The 15,910-nt window shown below is 43.9% G+C and overlaps 1 long non-coding RNA gene across 1 annotated transcript; it reads left to right on the top strand.

Annotated features, from left to right (window-relative positions):
• The first annotated feature begins 1,701 nt into the window (after nucleotides 1-1,701).
• LOC116991958 lies at nucleotides 1,702-14,994 on the top strand. The gene is made up of 3 exons (XR_004416940.1): nucleotides 1,702-1,712; nucleotides 10,232-10,233; nucleotides 14,769-14,994. It is a non-coding gene; the product is annotated as an uncharacterized LOC116991958 (long non-coding RNA).
• The last annotated feature ends 916 nt before the right edge of the window (nucleotides 14,995-15,910 follow it).

Below are 15,910 nucleotides of genomic sequence, written 5' to 3'. Positions count from 1 at the left end.
TTCATGCAATTTAGTTTAGTTTATGATACAGCGTGGAAACAGGCAGTAAGGCAGCAACTCTACCATTGCGCCATTGTGCCGCCCATATGTGGCTGATATTAACTCCTCTACAAAAGACATTGGAGCAGAAGTTGCAGCCATCAACCTTCATTTTCACGTGCAGCAAGTCAACTTGGTGAAAGCCATAGGGACATTGTTTTAGTTAGCCCTCACTTCCCACATTCATATTTATTTACTGATCTTTTCAATACAGGAATGCACATTCAAACAACTGTATCAAAGTGCTCGAGGAGCAGCATGTCACACAGCATCTGAGTAGGGAATGGACAGGTGACATATTGGGAAAGGACCCTCTTCATATACCTAATGTATCTAGGTGCTGCGATCTGTGGATTCCACAACATGTAAATTGGAAGTTAGGAGTGTGCACATTTTGTGCACCGACAACTATCAGAAAAAGCTCAAATTATATTTTAAGATATAATTCATCATTCCCTTTCTGCAAGCAATGCTACACCAGATCAGCAGATTTATGTGATGAATGATAATGACGGTTTAACTAATCATCGGAAGTGGCGGCGCTGGGAACGGCTGCGGCTCGCCTGCAGTCCGTTTGTCTTTACTTTTTTGTGTTGTTTTTTTTTTCGTTTTGTCTAGTTACGTTTTTGGTTTTTAGGTTGTGTTTATGTGCGGGGGGGTGGGGGGTTGAAACGGGGCTTGCTGTCTCTCCCTTCGGGGGAATACGACTTTTTTGTCGTATCCCCCTTCTCTGCCTCCGTCTGCGCTGACGCCTAATGGCGGAGCTGGCGACCTCGAGACTCCGGAGGCAGCCTGACAGGACTCGCCCTGGGCTCGCTCCCGTGAGGGCGGCCCAGCTCGGGGCTGGAACTGCGCTCCCGTGAGGGCGGCCTGGCGAGGGGCTGAGACTCTCCCGTGAGGGGCTATGGCACTCCCGTTGGAGCGGCCCAGCCCGAGGGTGGAACGGCACTCCCGTCGGAGTGGCCCAGCTCGAGGTGGAACAGCACTCCCGTCGGAGTGGCCCAGCCCGAGGTGGAACGGCACTCCCGTCGGAGTGGCCCAGCCCGAGGTGGAACGGCACTCCCGTCGGAGTGGCCCAGCTCGAGGTGGAACGGCACTCCCGTCGGAGTGGCACAGCTCGAGGGTGGAATGGCACTCACGTGAGGGCGATCCGGCTCGGGGCTGGAACGGTGCTCCGGGGGCTGGGACGGCGTTCTGGCGGCGGTGACCTGAGTCCTGGGTTCAGCCGCGGGCCAGCGGCTGCGTACGCTGGACTGGAGGGCGGCAGCTTCGACCACCCCGGGCCGCGGTGTTTGAACCGGCCCGTTTGTGGGGTTCGGTGAGCCGCGGGACTGTTGTGCCATCGCCCGGTGGGGAATCGCCTCAGCGCAGAGGGAGAAGAGGAGGGAAGAGACAGTAACCCTAAGATTTTTGCCTTCACCACAGTGAGGAGGTGTTTGGAGGATACACTGTGGTGGATGTTAATTTGTGTTTAATGTTGTTTATTATTGTATGATTGTATGTATGACTGCAGGCACGAAATTTCGTTCAGACCGTAAGGTCTGAATGACAATAAAGTTATTCAATTCAATTCAATTCAATTCAATCAAATGAATGACATGATGTAGATAAGAAAATGAATGGATTTATTTCCACAGAAATAGTAAGATTAAACGAGAACTTACCAGTTTGAAGTTTGATCTTTATTTTATGAGGAGTAACGTTGAGGGAATACGTGAAGAACCCCGCTAGGACGCATGCGTGTCATTCTTCAAAGCAACGGTGTGAAATCACAGATAACTGTAATGACTAAACATAGTAAGATTAGAGAAGAGATACCAGTTGAGTATATGATCAAGGGTGGGAGCGGAGGGCACGTATTCCCTCAACGTTACTCCTCATAAAATAAAGATCAAACTTCAAACTGGTAAGTTCTCGTTTAATCTTACTATTTTACTTCGGAGTCACGTGAGTGACTACGTGAAGATTTTAAAGCTCTGTGATTTCATGTCGTGGAAACGAGTCCATGCATCACATCTGCCTTGATTATGGGTAGAATAGTGTTAACATCATTAGATATCAATATGATATTAAAATAACAAAATTTTATTAACACCAAATCATAGCCCCTATTTATGGGGCAAAATCATATTACAGAACTTAAAAGTGTTTCTGCAAATGTTCCAGGTTCAATAACTGGTCTATTATAAAATCGTTGGAACGTTCTTTCCGTTGACCATCCTGCAGTCCTGAGGATTTGGTCCATAGGAACATCCAACTGTATTGCTGCTGATGTAGCTGCAGCCCTGGTGGAGTGAGATTTAAAAATTTTAGTATCTACTCCCGGCTTTTTTAGGACCTGTTTTAGCCATCTTGAGATGGTCTGGACTGTCACTTTTTTGTGTGGCTGTTTGTGGCTGATTAACAGTGCCATTTCTTTGCCTCTGATGATTCTTGTATGTTCCATATATAATAGTAAGTGAGTTACTATGGAGAGACGATCAACCGTCGGGTAGGCCCGGAACTCTATTTTTTGCCCTGTTGATCCCTGTCTGTTTAATTAATTCATGGATATGAAAAGTCAAATTCCCAGATGAAATAGTCAAGTTGTCCAGCCTTAGTTTTTGTAGTGACTGGACCCTTTGTGCCGTGACCAAAGCCATCAGCATGACCATTTTCATCGTTAGTGTCTGTAGGGACAGAGCTGTAGGTGGAGACCAGTTCCTCAACATGGTCAATACAATGCTCACATCCCAAATTTGGATGTACCTGGTTCTTGGGGGATTAGTATTGAAAATGCCCCTCATGAGTTTGGTTACCAGGGGGTGTGTCCCTACAGAATGCCGCTCTGTTCCTTGCCACAGGTAGTTTGACAGAGCACTTCTGGCGCAGTTGATGGCACTATAGCTGAGGGCCTCATCATAGTGGAGGCTTGCCAGAAATTCCAGAACAGACGGAATGTTGTTTGATCTGTGGTTGAGGTTGTTGTCATGACAGTACTTCCCCCATTTCTTGATGTGCACCAAGTACTGTTTTTTGGTGGACTGTCTGTGGGCCGATGCAATCATATCCATTTTTCGGTCCGTCAGTCCCAGGTGTTGTAGTGGCGCTTTCAAATTCTACAAATTAATAGGTTTGTATGTTTATGACAGGGGTGACTTTCCTGTGTTACCGGATGGACCAGTAAACTTGGTCTATGATGGATGGTGATGCATGGTTCTAATACCATGTCTAGTATCACCGGGAACCATGGTTGAGTAGGCCAATCGGGTACTATCAAAATACCAGACGCAGAGTCTTGTTGCATTTTCCTTAATACCTGACTGATGAGGCAGAAAGGAGGGAATGCATAAATAAACAATTTCCCCCAATGCAGCAAAAATGCATCTGTTGCTGCTGCCCCAGGGTCTGGTTCCCATGAAACATAATTTGATAACTGGTGATTGAGCCTGGATGCGAAAAGATCGATATCTGGTGTTCCATACCGTGCTGTAATTTCAGCAAATACATTTTTATCCAACATCCATTCCGTGTTTTCATTGAATTTGCGTGACCTGGTGTCTGCCACTAAATTTAGTTTACCTGGTAAGTAGGTAGCTGATATCCAAATATTTCTCTGGATACACCATTGCCAAATTGTGTTGGCCAGATTGTCACATGATGTCGATTTATTTCCACCCATATGGTTGATATATGCTACCACGGTAGTATTGTCAATTTGTAGTCTAACATGCTGGTGATTTAACCCAGAACAATATGACTTAAGGCCATGGAATGCACTTAACATTTCCAGGTAGTTTATGCCCAGTGTTTTTAATAATGATGCCTCCTGTGCATTCCATCTCCCTCCACAGCTGGAGATTGAATTGGTAGCTCCCCAACCAAGTGCTCTGGCATCAGTTTGTAGTACCATAGATGGGTTGCTGATAATTAGTGGATTGGAACAATACTTGATGTTGTGTTCCCACCATTTTAGTTCCATTATGGCCTCTGTTGGTAGCTTCATTGGTCTGTCAAAATGGCCACCATTAATTTTGAGTGCTCTTATTTTTGCTCTCTGTAAATTTCGATAGTGTAAAGGTCCAAATTGTGTGGCTGGAAATGCAGCCACTATTTTCCCAATTATTCTAGCTACCAGTCTAATGGATGGTTTGGTGATGTCAATGATTTCGCTGCAAGCCTCTTTTAAGGCTGTTACCTTTTCTTTCGGCAAAGTCACTGACATGAGAACTGAGTTAATGGTGAACCCCAGGTAATCCATTTTTGTTGAAGGCGTTAATTTAGACTTAACTGGATGGATGATAAAGTCCAGTTCTTCAAACAATTGTTTTGTGGCTGTTACTGCTTGTTCAGTCAATTCCAAAGTTTTGCCAACAATAAATATGTCATCTAGATATGCCATTACCAAGTGTTTTTGTTTTCGCAGTAACGCTAGGACTGGTTTCAAAATTTTTGTGAATAACCTGGGGGCTGATGTCAGCCCATTAGGTAGTGCCCTGTATTGCCAGTGCTGACCCATCCAGTTGAATTTTAAATAACATCTGTGGTCACCTCTTATGGGAACTGTATAGTAAGCATCATTTAGATCGATGCTTGCCATGTAGTAGCCTTCGGAAATCAATTGCTTAGCAGTAACAAAGGTTTCCATCTTGAAATGAATATATTGTACAAAGGTATTTAAAGTAGTCAAATCGATGATGATGCGGCAACCACCATCTTTCTTGTTTTTTATAAAGATATTGGACACGAATTCATGTGATTCGTGTTGGGTGTGTTCAATTACTCCTTTGTTCCTGGTTTTTGCGCTAGCTCCAGTATGTATTGGCCGACTGGGGGGTCCATAGGGGATTTTTGGCCGTAGTAGCTTTTGGTTGCTGGTTTTGTGAGCCCCAGTGTTTTTGCCTCTTCATCAAGTTCTTTGACTTGTTTTGGTAAATCCCCTCCAAATAGCAGTATTGGCAGTTTGGAGGTTCCAGGTTTACAGAGGCCGGCAAATTTGGGGTCTAAAGCTGGTTGGATAGCACTTTTCCTGATGTTGTTCAACTCATATTGTGAGTTGCAGAGTAAAGCCAGTGCATCTAGGTGGGTCAGCCCAGAATGGATCCTCCGTGCTCTCCTCTGATAAGGGAGAGACACTGTGCAGCCCCACAAGGGGTACTGCTGTGGGGCTTACTAATTGCCCACTGTGGCTAGCCTCCATCTCCCGGAGCCTGCCACTTGGCGTATTTCCTCAGCAGCAGCCGCTCACAACTGGCTTCTTATGCTCTCGGGCATAGGCCGCTCGCGGCCTTGCTCCCCATCCGGCAGGCTCATGCTCCAACCGCCCGGTGCTCACGGGCACCTGGCCGCTCCGCGGCTGCTCCCCATCCTGCAGCGCTCCAACCGTCTCCATGCTCACGGCACTGGCCGCCGCGGACCTGCTCATCATCCTGCAGCCAACTCCCAACGGCCTCGGTGCTCACGGGCACTGGCGCCTCGCGGCTGCTCACAGTCAGACTCATCGGAAGTCTGGCATTCGGGTCCGGTTTTGTGCTTTGCTTTCCCGCCCGGCTTCGCCGGTGCGGGAGCGAAGTCTGGCACAGCTGTTCCCATTTCGGGAGATTGGCATGCCGTTGGCTGCTGCTGTTGCTGCTGGCTGTCCGCAACTCCGCGGTTCTCCCCCGCCAGCTTTTTCGCAGCCTTCTGTCTCGTGGATCTGTTCATCTTTCCACCTGCAAGGTAAGTGGGAAAACGCAGAGTCTCCTTACCTGCTGTTCCCGGCTTTTAAATTCTGCCGCTAAAGGGGAACGTCCTTCCCCCTGCTGTGACTCGTTGCAATGCGTGTAGCGATATGACACGCATGCGTCCTAGCAGGGTTCTTCACGTAGTCACTCACGTGACTCCGAAGTAAAGTCATAAAATCTAGTGGCATTGATAAAGCTACCTGCTAGGTTGGATTTTTCTGTGCAGAGAGCGGTACGATTAGGAGATTAGTTTAATTTAGCATCATGTTCGGCATGGACATTGTGAGCCACAGGGCTTGTTTCTGTGCGATTCGATGTTCTATGATTGTCTATATCTGCTTTTTTTCCCATAAATTAACATAACGTTTTAGTTGTGATTGGCACTTTTTTAAACACAGGAGGAGAGTCCTCCGTTAAGTGCAGGCAGATGAGATGATTTGATCTTGGTATCATATATGGCAGAGGCAAGATGGGCTGAAAGACTTGTTCCTGTGCTGTGCTGTTCTCTTTTCTAATCACCCTGATGCCTGGGATTTTAATGGGTCAGATGATGCTGGGCCAGGATTGCCATCCATGGGTCCCCTCACACATGAGCTTACCTCAGCCAGATACAGAGGGCCAACCCTGGTGGCCTCCTGCATCCCAGTGTTGGATGCCAGGTACAAACGGTTGCCAGGACTGTTGATTTAGTACAATGCCCTACCCATTGAATGCTAAAGCTGGAGGCTTTAAAGCAGCCATCCCACTCCCTTTGAAACCAATGAACCCTGTACTCGGTTTGACCTGATACTCCACCTCATTGCTGGACATGTATGGCTTATGTGTATAATTATGATAATCATTATAAATTTGTATAGTAATGGCAGAACAACAGCAGCTTATCAGAACCATAATCTACCAGGCACAAGCTTTGAATGGCCAGCCACCTGCAGAAGCTAGCCTGGTGTTTTTGCGTGCGTGGGGGGATGGAGGGAGGGTGATGGAGGGAGGGTGGGGGATGGAGGGAGGGTGGGGGATGGAGGGAGGGTGGGGGATGGATGGACAATATCACACCAAAGCAGCAAACTAAACCATTCTGTGTGTTCAGAAGCTGTGGCAGAGATTGTCATGGAGCAAGTGAGGACTGGTTATAAACTACCCTTTCCTTTAGATGGGTGACAGGTGCCTGGTCCAATTATTGAGCAGTTGAGAAGACTGGGCAAGTAGATTGCAGAGGAATTATTCTTCCTATCCATCTCGAGTGCAAGAAAAAACAATAACTTCCCAGTGATTGCTAACATAAGACTTCTCTGCTTTTTTTCATACTTCACCGGGCACCTGTCCTTAGCACTGCACTAACTTATCCTTTTCTTCTGCTTTTTAATAAGCCTCTCTGACAATTACACCACTACTGCTATATTTTTTTGCTCATCCACTTAACACCTGCCTGACAAATGAATCCTCCTGGCCCCCATTTGCTGCTTGTTTACTGCCCTAAATTGCCTCAATTCACACCACAAGTGACTGGTGTCCTTGTACACCAGTCACTGAAAGTAACCATGCAGGTAAAGCAGGCAGTACAGAAAGCTCATGACATGTTGGCCTTCATAACAAGAGGATTTGAGTATAGGAGTAAAGAGGTCCTTCTGCAGTTGTATAGGGCTCTGGTGAGACCACATCTGGTGTGCAGTTTAGTCCTCTTAATTTGAGGAAGGACAAACTTCCTATTGAGGCAGTTCACGAGATTGATCCCTGGGATGGCGGGACTGTCATATGAGGAAAATTGGAAATACTGGGCTTGTATTCACTGGAATTTAGAAGGATGAGAGGGAATCTTATAGAAACATAAAAATAATAAAATAATTGGACACGCTAAATGCAGGAAAAATGTTCCTAATGATGGGGGAGTCCAGAACTAAGAGCCACAGTCTAAGAATAAAGGGGAGGCCATTTAAAACTGAGATGAGAAAAAACGTTTTCACCCGGATTTGTGAATTTGTGGAATTCTCTGCCACAGAAGCCAGTATATGCCAATTCATTGGATGAATTTTAAAGAGAGTTAAATAGAGCTCTAGAGGCTAGTTGAATCAAGGGATGTGGGGAAAAGGCAAGCACAGGTTACTGATTGTGGATGATCAGCCATGATCACAATGAATGGCGGTGCAGGCTCGAAGGGCCAAATGGCCTCCTGCTGCACCTATTTTCTATGTCTCTAAGCATATTGGGGTATTGTCTGTGCACCTATACTAGCAATAAATGATGATCCATAGAGATGCACCCTCACTGCATCACACAACAAAATCAAAACTATATCTTGGGCACTGCCTGTAATTAGTTATTGCAGTTTGCACAGGATGGTTTGCAAGTGAGCTGGAACAAGTATATATTATATGTGCAGGAAGGAACTGCAGATGTTGGTTTAAACCGAAGATAGACACAACATTCTGTAGTAACTCAGCGAGACAGGCAGCATCTCTGGAGAGAAGGAATGGGTGACGTTTCGGGCCGAGACCATATATACTTGAGTCATACAGTGTGGAAAGAGGCCCTTCGGGCCAACTTGTCCACGTCGATCAACATACCCCATCTACATTAGTCCCATCTGCACACATTTGGACCATGTCTCTCTAAACCTATCGTATCCATGTACTTGCCCAAAAGATATAGAAAAGCGGCAATTCATTGAAGAAAGCAATGTAACAGGCTTTAGTGATCCAAGTTTTAAAGAAAAAATATATTCCAAATCCCATTCAGTGCTGAACACAAGTTACTGCAATATATCAAAGTTAATGGGCAATAACATGTATGGTTCAGGTACTTGATGCCAGCATTGTAAAGTCAAGCAGAACGTCAGTGGATGTTACAGATGATTCCCTTTTGCCAGAAACTGTGGTTCCTGTCACATGCATCGGTCAGCATACTAAATATTGAGCTTTTATGCTGTCGACTCTGTTACCTTCTCTGAAGTTTTAAAATATGTCATCCCAGATAAAAGACTCTCTGACCGAGCTGTTCCTGGTCTGCATCCATTAATGAAAGGCTTGGGAATACTCAAATTTTCAACAGTTGATTTCCTTATCCTTTCATCACACCTTCACTTTTGCATTGATTTCCCTAATCGTCCTGGCCTTACCTATATTATTGCATCTTGTGAGAAAGTAATCCCAGGAATATCACGGAAAATGCGTAATAGTTAAGCATATATTTATTCTGTGTCACCATTCTCTGAATTTAAATCAAGCAGAATGTAGGAGATTTATAATAAAACTAGACTAAGTGGGACTTTCTGGAGCGCTAGTATGGGTGTTGTGGGCTGAAGGGACTGGTTTCCAGAGGGCTAGTATGGACATTGTGGGCTGAATGGATTCTTGGGCTGGCAGCTCAGTCACTCAAGCCTGTTGTGCTGGCAGCTCACTCGCTCACGGCTGGTGGGCTGGCAGTTGACTCACATCTATTCCTTGAAATTCCATTTCAAGCAGGATGCAAGGCCACCAAATTCAAGTGCAGTTTCTTACCACTTCAAACAGGGCGCAAGGCCACCAAATTCAAGTTCATTTTCATACCACTTCAAGCAGGGTGCAAGGCCACCAAATTCATGTGCAGTTTCATACCATTTCAAGCAGGATGCAAGGCTACTAATGACAGCAAGTCGTGATCTCTCCCTCTTCCATCTTGCAGAGACTGAGCCATGCCCACACTTCTGGGTTTTATAGTCCCTCCACCCTCCCACCAGAAGGGGCGTGGCCTTCATGGTGTGATTGACAGGAGAGAGAATCTCAACATTTTAAAAACACTAATAACTCTTTTATTTTTCCATCAATGGTAAAAATCCTCAGCACCTGATGAGCGGACGGGGACTATGAGTAGGATGGCCAAAAATCACAGCCATACGTCATAGCATTTTTTCTAAAATCAATATAAAGCGCAAACAGGAAGTTATCAAGATTAGACTTTTATTTAGAAGACAAGGCAACTTTAATTAGGCAAGGCAACTTTAATTAGGCAAGGGAACTTTAATTAGGCAAGTCAACTTTAATTAAGCAACACAGCTTTAGCATTTCCTAACCAAAGGCAACACAGCTTTAGCATTTCCAAACCAAAGGCAACACAGCTTTAGCATTTCCAAACCCAAGGCAACACAGCTTTAGCATTTCCAAACTATATTTTCAAACCACATTAAGGGCACTGACAGGCCAGTAAAACCACTCACAGTTTAGTAAACATGTGTTCAGTGTTATTCGCAGCTCAGACTGACCCTCTCGCTCCCCCATCTTGCAGAGACTGACTGAGGTACTCAACACTTCCGGGTTTTATAGTCCCTCCAGAGGGGCGTGGCCTTCAGGAGAGAGAATCTCAACATTTTTTAAACACTAATAACTCTTTTATTTTTCATCAATGGGAAAAATCATCTTGTCCTGCGCAGCGGAGGGGGATTCTGAGTAAGATGGCCACAAATCACAGCCGTAAGTGGCAGCGTTTTTTCTAAAATCAATATACAGAACACCAGGAAGTGGTCAAGGTCAAACTTTTAGTAATATAGATTAAAGCTCATGTCCATTCAGTGTCCCAGCTTGTCCATGGTGGACTGGGTTAGTGGAGCTTAAAGTGATAAGTTCCTGTACGAGCACTCTGATACCTTGTGTACTTCAAACAATTTGTAATATTTATGTAATCAAAACAGGTTATTCCCTTATGATGTAAGGTTATTCCCTTACCATACACTGTATATAGCTCGATTGTAATCATGTATTGTCTTTCTGCTGACTGGATAGCACGCAACAAAAGCCTTTCACTGTACCTCGGTACACATGACAATAAACTAAACTGAACTGAAAATGAACTGAACCGACCTGAGTACTCAACTGGTTCTTGCAATGAAAAGTGAAATAACATAAGAAAGCATTTTATCAGAATGCATCACAGCATGGGTTGGGAACTGCTCCATCCAAGACCGTAAGATATTGCAGAGATTTGTGGATGTAGCCCAGACCATCACGCAAACCAAGCTCCCTTCCATTGACTCCATCTACACTTCATGCTTCGGCATGGTCACTAGCATAATCAAGGACCAATCTCACTCACTCTTCTACCCTCTCCCATCAGGCAAGAGGTACAGAAGTTTGAAAATGCATACCTCAAATTCAGGGGCGTTTTTTTATCAGGCAACTGAACTGTCTTCTCACCCGCTTGGGCACTGTCCTGATCTCCCGTCTACCTCATTGTAGAACTTTGAACTATTTTTAATCGGACTTTACCTTGCACTAAATATTGTATCCTTTGTCTGTACACTGTGGACGGCTTGATTGCAATTATGTAAAGTATTTTCTTTGACTGGATAGCTCGCAACAAAAAGTTATTCACTGTACCTCGGTACGTGTCATTATAATATACTGAACAAAACTAAATAATAAATTAAACTAAACTTAATATTTGTACTTTTACATTTTATCCCTTAATTAACCAACTTGTTCCAAAGCACAAGAGCTCAGATCTTTCATAACTTACCACAAAAGCAAATACAATTCGAGAGAATTCACAAAAAGAAGTCCAGAAAATACAACTTGGAAATTTTCATGTGACTTTGTAAATCCTTTGGAAATGTGCCCTTTGGTTTCCATCTGTTCTGCATACAGCTGAGCACGGAGACCTGCAGAGCTACTACTGCTTCAGATAATTTTCCAAATTTATTCAACAACCTAAGCTACACAACAATCATCCTTCACAGTTTTGCTTTTCAGTTGGGAGAAGGACCGCTGTGTGGCAGTGTGATCTATGAAGAGGATGCTATGAGAATGCAGGGTGACTTGGACAGGTTGGGTGAGTGGGCAGATGCATGGCAGATGCAGTATAATGTGGATAAATGTGAGGTTATCCACTTTGATGGCAAGAACAGGGAAGCAAATTATTATCTGAATGGTATCAGGTTAGGAAAAAGGAAAATCTGGATGTCCTTGTACATCAGTCACTGAAAGTAAGCATGCAGGTACAGCAGGCAGTGAAGAAAGTTAATGGCATGTTGGCCTTCATAACGAAAGGAGTTAAGTATAGAGCAAAGAGGTCCTTCTGCAGATGCACAGGGCCATGGTGAGACCACACCTGGAGTATTGTGTGCAATTTTGGTCTCCTAATTTGAGGAAGGATATTCTTCCTGTTGAGGGAGTGCAGGGTAGGTTCACAAGGTTAATTCCCAGGATTGCGGGATTGTCATTTGATGAAAGAATGTAATGACTGGGCTTGTTTTCACTGGGATTTAGAAGGATGAGAGGGTATCTTAAAGAAACATGTAAAATTATTAAGGGATTGGACATGCTAGATGCAGGAAACATGTTCCCGATGTTGGGGGAGTCCAGAACCAGGGCCCACAGTTTAAGAATAAGTGGCAGGCCATTTAGAACTGAGATGAGGAAATGTTCTCACCCCGAGAGTTGTGAATTTGTGGAATTCTCTGCCTCAGAAGGCAGTGGAGGCCGATTCACTGGATGCATTCTAAAGAGAGTTAGATAGCGGAATCAAGGGATATGGGAAGATGGCAGGAAGGGTGTACTGATTGTGGATAATCAGCCATGAACACATTGAATGGCGGGAATTATCAAGGTGAAAATTCCAGCTGTTTTGAAGAATGGATACAGCTGAATGCATCCGTTTATCTACAAGTCTTGGCGTGAAGAGACAGAGCTCATTTCTCATCCGCTTCTGTCGTCAAGTTTTTGGATGAATCCGAGACTAATGGTACTTTGCCTCAAACTGTTGGACTTTGGTAGAGGGCAAATTTCAGGATTGATGGCAATCAGATCAACATAACATAACTCCTAAAATTTAAGATTTTCCATTTAACTAATTAAACCTTCGAAGGATCCATATTTAAACCTGTCCTGACTCCAAAATCAAAATATGAAAAATTTCAGACTATCTTGGCGCTTAAAGGATTAAGATGGAAGTCTAATATTGACCTTTTGTTGGAGTTAACCTAAAAGCAAAGTAGCAGTATTGCTCAAATTGTCACATTAATCACACAATGTTTTGTTCTCACAATGCTTATTTATTAAATAATTAATATCGTACATTTATCGAATTACCAGTTATACAATGTCACATACAGACAGTTTTGCCCTGTAAGGACATTCTCCAACTATGATGCTTGAACATAAGGGCAAATGAACCACAAAGCTATCCTACTAATACATTTAATGTCTCCAACTTACTCAGCAATTGATAGTATAAGGAGCTCAGAGAATAGAATCCATCACATGGACAATTACATGGAAATACAAGAGACCACAGGTGCAGGAATCTGGAGCAAAAAGCTGCTGGGGGAACTCAATGGGTCAAGCTGCATCTGTGGAGGGAAATGGACAGACGATATTTCAGGTCGGAACCCTTCTTCGGATTTGAGAGCATTTCCATCCACAGAAACGGGAATAGTGCCGGAGGATTGGCGTACTGCGCACGTTGTTCCATTGTTGAAAAAGGGGTCTAAGAGTAAACCTAGCAATTATAGACCTGTTAGTTTGACGTCAGTGGTGGGCAAATTAATGGAAAGGATACTTAGAGATAATATATATAAGCATCTGGATAAACAGGGTCTGATTAGGAACAGTCAACATGGATTTGTGCCTGGAAGGTCATGTTTGACTAATCTTCTTGAATTTTTTGAAGAGGTTACTCGGGAAATTGATGAGGGTAAAGCAGTGGATGTTGTATATATGGACTTCAGTAAGGCCTTTGACAAGGTTCCTCATGGAAGGTTGGTTAAGAAGGTTCAATGGTTGGGTATTAATGGTGGAGTAGCAAGATGGATTCAACAGTGGCTGAATGGGAGATGCCAGAGAGTAATGGTGGATGGCTGTTTGTCAGGTTGGAGGCCAGTGACTAGTGGGGTGCCACAGGGATCTGTGTTGGGTCCACTGTTGTTTGTCATGTACATCAATGATCTGGATGATGGTGTGGTAAATTGGATTAGTAAGTATGCAGATGATATTAAGATAGGTGGGGTTGTGGATAATGAAGTAGATTTTCAAAGTCTACAGAGAGATTTATGCCAGTTGGAAGAGTGGACTGAAAGATGGCAGATGGAGTTTAATGCTGATAAGTGTGAGGTGCTACATCTTGGCAGGACAAATCCAAATAGGACGTACATGGTAAATGGTAGGGAATTGAAGAATGCAGGTAAACAGAGGGATCTGGGAATAACTGTGCACAGTTCCCTGAAAGTGGAATCTCATGTAGATAGGGTGGTAAAGAAAGCTTTTGGTGTGCTGGCCTTTATAAATCAGAGCATTGAGTATAGAAGTTGGGATGTAATGTTAAAATTGTACAAGGCATTGGTGAGGCCAATTCTGGAGTATGGGGTACAATTTTGGTCGCCTAATTATAGGAAGGATGTCAACAAAATAGAGAGAGTACAGAGGAGATTTACTAGAATGTTTCCTGGGTTTCAGCAACTAAGTTGGGAAGATTCAAACAAGGGGACATGACTTGAGAATTAAGGGACAGAAGTTTAGGGGTAACATGAGGGGGAACTTCTTTACTCAGAGAGTGGTGGCTGTGTGGAATGAGCTTCCAGGGAAGGTGGTGGAGGCAGGTTCGTTTTTGTCATTTAAAAATAAATTGGATAGTTATATGGACGGGAAAGGAATGGAGGGTTATGGTCTGAGCGCAGGTATATGGGACTAGGGGAGAATACGTGTTCGGCACGGACTAGAAGGGTCGAGATGGCCTGTTTCCGTGCTGTAATTGTTATATGGTTATATGGTTAGATGCTGCCTGGCCTTATGAGATCCTCCGTCACTTTTTTTTAACACACAATTGCATTGTGATCATAAAAATTGTCCACCCTGGATATTGTCATGCTCGAGCATTATGAATAAAGATCAGTGCATCTGCTTTGTAAATTATCCATGTAAAATCTAGACAGTTCGGATGTTGGGGACAAGTTATGCTGCTCTCTAGCTAATGATTTTATGGAGAACCATCAACCAGTTGCACTGTCTGGGTCACAATACTTCTGACTACCATTATTGGGCATTGTGACGCTGACTTCAGCATTAGGTAAAAGAGGAAATCAGATGTGTCGGTATTACTGTTGAGTAACGGAAACTATAGGGGCATGAGGTAGGAGCTGGCTAAAGTTGATTGGAAAGGGACCGTACCAAGAATGACAGTGGAGCAGCAATGGCAATAGTATCTTGGAATAATTTGGAAGACGCAAGATCTTTTCATCCCAAAGAGGACGAAAGATTCTAAGTGAAGAATGAGGTGACCGTGGTTGACAAAGGAAGTCCAGGAAGTCAAAGAAAGCATAAAAGTAAAGGAGAAGGCATATGATATTACAAAGGTTAGTAGGAAGCCAGAGGATTTGGAAGCTTTTAAAAACCAACAGAAGGCAAATACAAAGTAAGCAGTGGAGTAATATAAAAAAGGATACCAAACGTTTATGTAGATATATAACGAGTAAGCAAGAGTGGACATTGGACCGCTGGGAGATTATGCTGGAGAAGTGATAATGGGGAATGAGAAATACATTTTTTGCATCCGTCTTCACAGTGGAAGACATCAGCAACATGCCAGAAATTCAAGAGAGTCAGGTATGAAGGTGGGTAAGACTCTGGGACCTGATGGATTACACGCCAAGATTTTGAAAAAGGTAGCTATAGTGATTGTGCCGGCATTAGTGGTGATCTTTTAAGAACCAATAGAATCAGGAATGGTTCCAGAGGACTGGAAAATTGCAAATATTACTCCACTGTTCAAGAAAGAAGCCAGGAAAAAGGGCATAACTATGGTCCGGTTAGACTGACCAGTGGTTGATAAGATTTTAGAGTCCATAATTAAGGATGAGATTTCCGAGTACAGAAGCACATGAAAGCGAAAAATATGCTGAAATCAGCTTGGATTTGTGAAGAGGGCGATCTTGCCTGATGAATCTGTTGTAGTTTTTGAGGAGATGGATGGACAGGATGGACAAAGTAGAGTTGATGATGTTGTTTACTTGGATTTTCAGAAGATATTTGATAAGATGCCACATGCAAGGCTGCTAAACAAGATGGGAGCCCATGCTATTAGATACTAGCATGGATAGAAGTTTGGCTGATTGGCAGAAGTCAAAGAGTGGGAATGAAAGGAGCTTTTTCTGAGTGGCTGCCAGTGACTAGTGATGTTCCGCAGGGGTCAGTATTGGGTCAGCTACTTTT

The sequence above is a fragment of the Amblyraja radiata genome, chromosome 2 (genome assembly GCF_010909765.2).
Source record: "Amblyraja radiata isolate CabotCenter1 chromosome 2, sAmbRad1.1.pri, whole genome shotgun sequence".
NCBI lineage: Eukaryota > Metazoa > Chordata > Chondrichthyes > Rajiformes > Rajidae > Amblyraja > Amblyraja radiata.
The sequence above is the reverse complement of the archived record's forward strand: the minus strand, read 5'-3'. Positions and strand labels throughout refer to the sequence as shown.